Genomic DNA, 9,087 nt, shown 5'->3' with positions numbered 1-9,087 from the left:
TGCGAAGCGCTCCTTTGCCGCGGCCACCCCGCTGTGTCGGTGCTACCCGGTGCCGCAGCCGCCCCGGTCGCCCCGCGGAGCTCTCGGCGGCGGGTCGGCGCTGGCTCGGCGCGGAGGCTCCTGCTGAAACCCGACCCAGCGCCGCCCTCAGCCCCCCGCTCCCCCCGCTCCCCCCATCCCCGCCCCGCCACCGGAGCGCGCCGGCGGAGGGCGGCCTCCGAGCGGCCCCGGGTTGGGGTCCGGGGCGATGGGATCCCGTGGCGGGACACGAAGGGTCCGGGGTGCAGCGTCGGGGAGAACGGCTGGAGCCGGGGTAAAGAGGGATGGGGAAGAAGAAACGGGCGCCGGGAGCCCGGGGAAATGGGAAGGGATAGGCAGGAACGAGGGCAGAGCAGTGTCGGGATGGTACAGGGCAAGGAGAGGGCTGGGCAGGAGATGGAGGGAGGCTGTGCGTGATACTGGGGGCACTGGGGCCACGATCGCAGAGGCACAGCCCATTCTCTGCTCTCTGTTCCTTCCTATGCAGAGAGCCCAGAGTCCAAGTAGCTGTAACCTGTAACATGCTGGCACCTTGGCTCACATCAGGGCATCTAATGTCCGTGTGGAAGGCACTATCTCATCTGTAGTGCCTGCACTGCAAGTGGTTGGGTTTCACCAGTCTGTGATGAGTCAAACCAAGACTCTGGTGAGTGATTGTCGAGGCTTCTTCACCAGTGGCTCCTGCTTGGCTCAGCCTGGCCGCTTGAACTGCTTTTCCCTGCTCCAGCTAGGCCAGGTCCCAGAAGTACTGGTGTGTGGGTTAGAGGCCACGCTGCCTCCAGGCCAATAATCACTGCTGGACCTTCTTTTATTCTGCCTTCTTAGTAGAGAAGCTGCCAGTGACTACTGGCTATGACAGTCCATTGCTAAGTTCTTGTGCTATAAAGGTCACAGCTCAATCTCCTTCCTCAGGAAAATATCTAGGTTCTTCCACCAGTGACAACCAATTCAGAGAATATGGACAGGCTGGATCAATGGGCCAAGGCCAGTGGTATGAAATTCAATGAGGCAAAGTGCTGGGTCCTGAACAGCCCCATGAAATGCTCCAGGAGTGGGGAAGAGTGGCTGGAAAACTGCTCATGGAAAAGGACCTATGCTGGGGTGCTGATTGACAGAGCTGAACACGAGCAGCTTGTGCCCAGGCAGCCAGGAAGCCCCCAGCATCCTGGCCTGGATCAGCACCAGTGTGGCAGCAGGGCCAGGGCAGGGATTGTGCCCCTGCACTGGGCACTGGTGAGGCCGCACCTTGAATCCTGAGTTCGGCTCTGGGCCCCTCACTATAGGAGAGACATTGAGGTGCTGGAGTGGGGCCAGAGAAGGGCAGCGGAGCTGGTGCAGGGCCTGGAGCCCAAGTGTGATAAGGAATGGCTGAGGGACATGGCAGGGGGATTGGCCTGGAGACAAGGAGGCTCAGGGGAGATGTACTGCAACCTTTCAATACTTAAAGGTGGCTTAAAAGAGAGATGGGCAGGACTTTTTAATAGGGCCTGTAGCGATAGCATAAGGGGTAATGGTTTTAAACTAAAGAAGAATAGATTCAGACTAGATATAACAAAGAATTCTTTTAGTGAGGGTGGGTTACAGGGTGCTCAGAGAAGCTGTGGCTGCCCCATCCCTGGCAGTGTTCAAGGCCAGGTTGGATGTGGCTCGGAGCAATCTGATCTGGTTCAAGATGTCTCTGCTTGTTGTGGGTGCTTGGACTAGATGACCTTTAAAGGTCCCTTCAACCTTCCAATTTCTAACCTGAGGATGTACGGGCTGAAGGAACAGAGCAGTAGGTGAAAATTGGCTGCACCTCTGGGCTCAAAGGGTAGTGATCAGTGACTCGATACGGAGTTGGTGCCTGCAAGCCAGGAAAGCACAGCAAGCATTGAACTGTGAGCCAGTGCTGTGCAGTATGGTGACACAGAGTGCAAGTTTGCAGATGACACTTGGAGGAGTGGCTGATATGTTGCATGGCAGAACTTTGGTCAAGAGAGATGTCTAGAAACTCAAAGAATTGGATTAGCAGAAACCTCATGAAGTTCAATGAGGAGAAGTACAAAGTTCTGTTCCTGAGGCAGAATAACCTGTAACTGGTCCAGGGTGGGAACCAACCGAATTGCACTCCTGCTGAAAGGAACCTGGAGGTAGGGGTAGAATCAAGAATCCTAGTTTGCTCTCGTTGCAAATGAGGCGAACAACTTCCTGCACTACACAGGAGAAGGGTGAGCAGCAAATCAAGGGAAATAATTATCCCCTCAAGCTGGGAGGTGGTGAAGCCACCCTGAAATCCCGGGTACATTCCTGGCACCCCTGTTCATGAGGAATATGTAAAAACTAGCAGAGAGGTAAGGGCCAGGCACACATGACAGGTAGAAAGAGGCACTGAAGAAGCTGGGCTTGCTCAGGCTGGTGATGAGTAGCTTAAGGGTCTTCTTAATGGCATCTTAATGCTACTTTAGGACATGTTAAAAAGATGATGGCACCAATAGAACAGTAACAATGGGCACAATTACAGCCTGGGTGATTCAGAGTGAACACTGGGGAAGGTGTTTTTCACCAGGAGAATTGTACAGCCCTGGAAAAAGCTACCCAAAGAGGCTGATCACATTTGCCATTTATTGTCATGTTTTCAAATTATCATTTCCCTTTAAAATCTGCCTTGAATCCTTCACACTACTGCAAGCAATCTGCATTTTCCATGGACATTCACTTCACTCCTCCTTTCTTCAGTAATCTGTGATGTTTGTCATTCTTCAACCCCAGGCACTGCCCCACATCATTAAACAGCCCTCCTCTCAGACTTGCAGTTTGTGCACAAGTGTTGTTTCTACTTAGGAATGGAAATCAGTGCATTCCTTTTCCCAGTAAATTCTAATTTACTATATATTCTTGATCCCCCTTGGCAAAAGAGGGGTGAACAGATCCGTATCATGTGCTTGGCCTTCAGAGAGATCTTCAACAGTCTTTCTGACATGCACATACCTTTGAAGCTGTATGCAGACTGATAGAAAAATGTAAGTTAACCTATACCTTGTAAGAGCAACTCAGATACAGAAACAAGAGCAGAAATCTGCTATTCAGCTATTCAGGGCAGAAGTTTACTGGTAGTAGTAAAGGTTGGGACAGGACTGCTGTATCACGCCTTTCGATAGAAATAACATGGAGACCAGAGTATGGAGAAGGGGGCACATTGTGAAGGTGACTCTGGATTCATCAGTGCTATGGTGAACTTGAGAAATGGCAATAATGTAGGAGCCAGTGAAACCGAGCAAACGGAGTCAGTAGTCACCGGAGCATGGCTGGGAGGTAGCACAGAAAACACACTCTGCGTACTTTGTGTTGTCCTAGAGCTACAGGCAAAAGCTGCACTGTAATGGGATGTTGTGCTCTCTCTCTCGTGTGGCTCTTCTGCCACCCTGTCCCCGATCCTGGAGTCAAGCACATCCCCACCCTGACTGGACTCTCCATGTTCTCACCCTCATCCATAGCAGGTGGGAAGTGGTCTGTCAGTTTAGCACCTTCCTGCTAGACGGCAGGCTGCTCCTGAACCAGACAGGAGCAACTAGCAGGGAGCCCGGCAGCACTAAATTGCTCGGAGGCTTCCACGCTTGCAGGCTGAAGCCTAGCTCAAAAGTCCCAAACAGGAAATCCTTCTGGGATGTGCTTAGGCTCTGATTCCCGGACATTCACAGCAAGCAAAGGCTTCCTGCATTCAGAATGGAGGTTAAAAATAAAGGAAGGCAGGCACCTGCTAGGAACATCCATGGCTGGGAGAGAGAGAAGCAGCACAACTCTCCCTGAGACAGGAGTAAGGGCTTTGGGGTGAGATCCCAAGTTTGCCTTCACCATTTGGAATGCCCTTGAAAGCCATGAAATATAAAGGAGTTGCAAAAACATTTCACCTGGGAAATGGGGCTGGTCCCTTGGCTTTGCAGCTCTGTACTCAAAGCCTGGTCAAAGGAAATGCTGCTGAAGGCAACCTGACTTAGATTGGAAGCTTACAGTGGAAGAGCTCTGCATCTCCTGCTTGTCAGGATGGACACAAAGCTCCTGTCACATAAAGGTCCTGCAACAGGCACGTTTCTGTGTTACAGGGTTTGTTCATGAGCCGCCTGGAGCCTGAATGCCAGGTCCTCCCCCTGCACTGCATGTGGTGGGCAGTTAGGGTACAGCAGGTTGAGTTTTTGCCTTCTCTTTACCTTGGAAATGTGCTGAAGCTCAGGAGTGTTGGAAGCAGCTGGACTGAGCAGTGGTCTTAACATCACACTACATTATGCCTGAAGGAAGGATGCTGAGCCATCACCTCCCCTTGCTACCCATCTTTCTCATGGTAGCCTGGTAAGGACTCCCCACAGCCTATTTTCCATGGCTCTTTTTTGTACAGTCCTAAATGATCTGAACACTCAATTGTCCACCTTGCCTCTTTTTTTAGAGGAATTCTCTATGACAGCAAAACCTGTGAAACAGTTGGGCTTAAAATGTTGCTCCTTGCTGCCTCCTTGTCTTGAACTTACATTACTTACATTACACCATCCATCTTGCAGGCTGGGAGTTCCACTGCTCATCATTTCACCTGTCCCAGGCCTGGGCTTGTTCTTAATTTTGCCAGTTCCTTGCATTCCCAACCAGCAGCTCCCTTGGTAGCTCAGCACGGGACTTCTCAAAAAGCTCATTTGGTATTATTGTAAGTTATAGCAGCATCTAAAGGTTAAGACTTCAAGTGCAGCAATAAAACAATTCATGCCCAGAAGAGAAAACAATCAAAAGTGAAGACAAGTAGGTAGATACAACAAGGAACATGGAAGGGTAAGGCTACAAGTGAGACAGCAGCTATATTCTTTGCAGGTACTTCCTAAAGAGCAGAGCAGGGGCAGATTTTAAACAGCAGGAAAAACAAACCCAGGGCTGTCAGCTGCTTTATTCCTATCCCTCACAGAGGGTTCCACTGAGCACAGGAGCCCCTGTCATGCTCAGCAGATGTGCACCTTCAGGTCCTCCCATAATGAAGACTTCATAAACCTGCCAGTCCACCGATTCAGTGCTAATTTCTCTTTGCTATTATTTAAACCCATTCTTCCTTGTACTATCTTGTACATTCTATCTTGTACTATCCAGTGTCATGAACACTGGAAATAGATCGTTCTCCTTGCAACTGTCTTTTACAAATCAAGGTGGTTCTCATATCTTCTCACTTTTCTTCAAGTTAAACTGCCCCAGAGAATTTAATCTTCACATCCTGTATTTTCTCAGCCTCCAGCCGTCTCCTCTGGACTTTCTCAGATTTGTCTACATTCTCTGAAGGGCCCTAAGACTGGTCCCAGTACTGTGGCTAAGGGCCTTATCACAGCAAAGCAGAGCCAGAAATGTTACTTCATGCATCCTGCCAGTTATATTCCTGTTTATATCATCTCATATGATGTTACATTGGTTTTGCAACAACATGCCCATAGCTGATTCATATTCAACCTGTGGCTAACTATAAACTAAACACTGAGAACTACCGTATAGACGTTTGTTTCTCAGTCTTCATCTGTACATCTTACTATTCCTACCAAGTGGATAATCTTCCTACAAGGAATAATAATAATTTTAATATTTCTATCATCAATGTTTGTTCAGTATCTTGACTAAGAATCTGTAAGGAAGTACGGACTGACCAAAGAGAAACACACAGAACAATAGGGAAATTATATTACTGCAGCTTTAGTGATGCTAATTTGATGTTCAATATTTATAAAGACTGTAGAAAACTCAAAGCAGTCAGAGTCATAAGAAGGAGTCAACATCAGCAGAACAAGTTTCCACATGGAGAACTTCAGAAAAATTAAAAATACAAGTGATTTCTAAGGGTCTGTAAGAAAGAATTTTTTTTCCACTGTGTGTAATGTTTCAATCTAGCAAACAAACAGGAGCACTGGGGTGGAATGGCCATTATACAAACTAAAGTAAAGAGCAACAGTTCAACTGAAGGAGGAATTAATCACTAGAATAACTAAGAAAAAGGCATAAGAGGTCCCTAGCAGTCCAGGTTGTCCATCTTTGGCTGAACAGGGTGCTGGGCCGTCTTGTCTCTTTCCCAAGAGAGACTGGACCAGATGATCCTTGCTGTCCCTGGCAAGACCCACTCCAAGCTGGTATCGTGGTGTTCTGCCTTTGTCAAGAGATGTGCTAGCTCAGCAGATGTTACATGGTTTGAAAAGGAGTCTCTCCTTGAGGTTCTTTGAGCTTTGTGATTCCCAAAAGGCACCCAGACCTCGTGGCTGAACTGCCCTGTGTATGCTGCTTGCCCCAGCAGACACCTTCCAGAGAGACAACTAAACTGTGTCAAACCAAAGAATGATTTTTATGACGAGAAATAGGAAGATGACAATGAAACCATTTAATGCATTTTAGTCTGTGAGCCAAGACAAAACTGAAATCAGCATTTCCAGAGCAGGGAGTTGACTGAGCTGAGCCCTGTGCTACTGACGGCTCTACTTCCTGTCCTGGCTTCTTCCATCCTCCTCTTCTGGAAGCTCTTCGTCCACGTTTCTGCACCAGGGTGACCTCATTTGGCAGCAGCCTCTGCAAACTTAGCACTGACTGAAGCGCACCATTCTCATAGGTGCCTCTTAGAAAGCTGCTCACCAAGGCCTGGACTTCCCCCCTGCTAGCAAACAAGTCTCCTTCTATTCCCCTGAAAATCAGCTGGGAGGAAGTGAGATGGGGAGGTGGTTTCCGAAATCCTGTGGATTGTGATTGCAGACAGCCTCAGGACCCGTGCAGTGGGGGTGGGGAGCACAGAAGCTGCATCGGGAATCCAGATTATTTTCATGTGAGGTGAACACATGCTTCTGATCAGCAGAATTCACAAACATGTACAAGCCTGATGGCAAAGGGCCTGTTGGAGCTTTTAAAAGGAAGAAAACAATTTGAGGAATATCCCTTCCCAAAGAACATGGGTTTCGCTTTGGAGGAGCTTTCTATATATAGTGAGGTGATTATTTCAGAATGGAAAATGTTTGTTCAGGAAGGAAAGGCTCTGAGATCAGCAGAGTCGAGTCTCACCCACAAGCTATCGACTCCACTGGACTCTTCTGCCCAGCAGCAGGGAGCTGGGAGGAGTCTGCAGGGGAATGGGACTGTCCAGCAATCCCCCACCTGTACCTGAGTGCTTGCCTCTGGAGCATGGGGTCAGGCTCTGGGCTGTCACAGAGGGGCAGGATGTGGAGTAAGATCTGATGATTCCAACAAGAAAAACACAAATGCAGAAGGTCTGACCTTCTTTTTGCCTTAGACAAATGAAGTTTATCATCCACAGCCGATGCACGCTGGGAGGCAACAAGATATCCTACCAATACACTCTGCTCCTGCACGCCAGCAAGTAAACTGGCAACAGCGCACACTGACCAAACAGCCCGTTCTAAATATGCTGCAGGCATATATAGGGTCTGAACTGCACTAAATATACCTGCCACAAATAGGCACGGGAAGCTGCGGTTCTTAAAGTAGAAAGGGTGACACACCAAGGCACCCTGCTACCCCACCGACAGGAAGGATAGGAACTGGTGTGATACATCTCCATCTAGTGGACATATATTGGTTACACAATCTTAATCCATGGGTAGCAGCCGCAGCATGGCTTGTGAGCCCGGACACAGACCAGTTTGTATGCTAAACTTACAGTGTACAAACTATTAACCTCCCCCCCAACCATTAACTTTCAGTTTAAGGTGCTATAATGTACGCAGTTTAACACAGACGTTACCATTAGGTAACATCAACTGCTCTAATGCAATTCACATAGGTTAAGAATACCACACACTTAAAAAAGTTACAGAGATCTCCAGGTTAAACCTCAGCCATGCAGCTCCTCCACAGAAGAGTCAAGCTGGACCTAACCATCAAGTTATTCTGCTTTACATAACCCTTGAGGGACATAACTGACCTTCCAGAACGAAGAAAATGAGTTTTATGAGTCAACTTAATGAGTCTTAAATATCTAAAAATAAGCCAGGCCACTGTGAGGCTCTGGGAGAGGGAAGAAGGGAGAGGTAACCCAGGAGGAATATCATGATCTTACACAAGCAAGAAGACAGGTGATCAGGAGACACAATGCCCACCTAGAGTCAAATCTGGCAAGAACTATGAAGTGCAACAAGAGAGCCTTCTGCAGTGGCATCAGCAGCAACAGGAGACTGACTAAGGAAAACACGGGTCCACTGCTACCAGCACCCTGGTGACAAAGAACACAGAGAAGCAGCCTTCAGGAGTCCCTGTCGTGTAAGATCACCACATTTGTCAGGCACAATTTGCACTTAGTGACACTGTGTTGGCTGTCACTCATCCCCTCCGTATTGTCCATGTGCCTTAGCATAGTCTCCAGGAGGATCTGCTCCATGACCTTGCTGGACACTGAGGTGTGTCTGACCAGCTTGCAGTTACCCAGATCTTCCTTTTTCCCTTTTTAAAAATGGGGGTTAGGTTTCCCCTTTTCCAGTCAGTGGGAACTTCAAATATGATGGCCAGTGCCTTAGGAACTTCACCCACCAGTTCCCTCAGGACCCACAGATGCATGTCACCAGGTCCCATAGATTTGTGCACTTTCAAGTTTCTTAGATGACCTCAAACCTGATTTTCTCCTAAAGTGGCAGTTCTTCATTCTCCCAGTCCTTGCCTTTGCTCTCTGATACTATTATATATTATTGGTCATAACAGACATGCCTCTTTTTTCCATGTTTCTTTACTGCATTCCTCACCTAAGGCACATCAGAGAGGTTTTACAATGCTGCCTAATGAATTTCTGAAAGGTGCTTAGATTTGTAAGGAAGGCAGTTATGTATATATATAACTGTATATGTATGTATATACACACATATAACTGTTAATTTCCAGTTTTGTAAACTGGAAATTGCACCTTGTCTGCCCAAAGGCAATTTAGTGGCTACCAAAGACTTTTGTCATCAGTCATAGATAGGATCCTTCCTTGTTCATGTTCATCAAGAGAATATCTTAGAGGAGAAGAGGATCATAAACTTTGAAAATTTAAATTTAAAATCACACTAGGGCTTGTGGAAAAAATAA

The 9,087-nt window shown here is 47.8% G+C and overlaps 1 long non-coding RNA gene across 2 annotated transcripts; it reads right to left on the bottom strand.

Moving 5' to 3' along the window:
* Positions 1-5,711: 5,711 nt before the first annotated feature.
* LOC133283358 (uncharacterized) lies at positions 5,712-8,788 on the bottom strand. Of its 2 annotated transcripts, none has more exons than XR_009747789.1 (2): positions 8,127-8,788; positions 5,712-6,749 (listed from the first exon to the last, which is right to left on the bottom strand). It is a non-coding gene; the product is annotated as an uncharacterized LOC133283358 (long non-coding RNA). The 2 variants fall into 2 exon arrangements; XR_009747790.1 differs by lacking the exon at positions 8,127-8,788 and adding an exon at positions 7,475-7,721.
* Positions 8,789-9,087: the final 299 nt, after the last annotated feature.

Source organism: Pezoporus flaviventris, unplaced genomic scaffold (genome assembly GCF_033815535.1).
Source record: "Pezoporus flaviventris isolate CSIRO_AGI_PZ_B2104156 unplaced genomic scaffold, CSIRO_AGI_Pfla_v1 ptg000168l, whole genome shotgun sequence".
Lineage (NCBI taxonomy): Eukaryota > Metazoa > Chordata > Aves > Psittaciformes > Psittacidae > Pezoporus > Pezoporus flaviventris.
The sequence above is the reverse complement of the archived record's forward strand: the minus strand, read 5'-3'. Positions and strand labels throughout refer to the sequence as shown.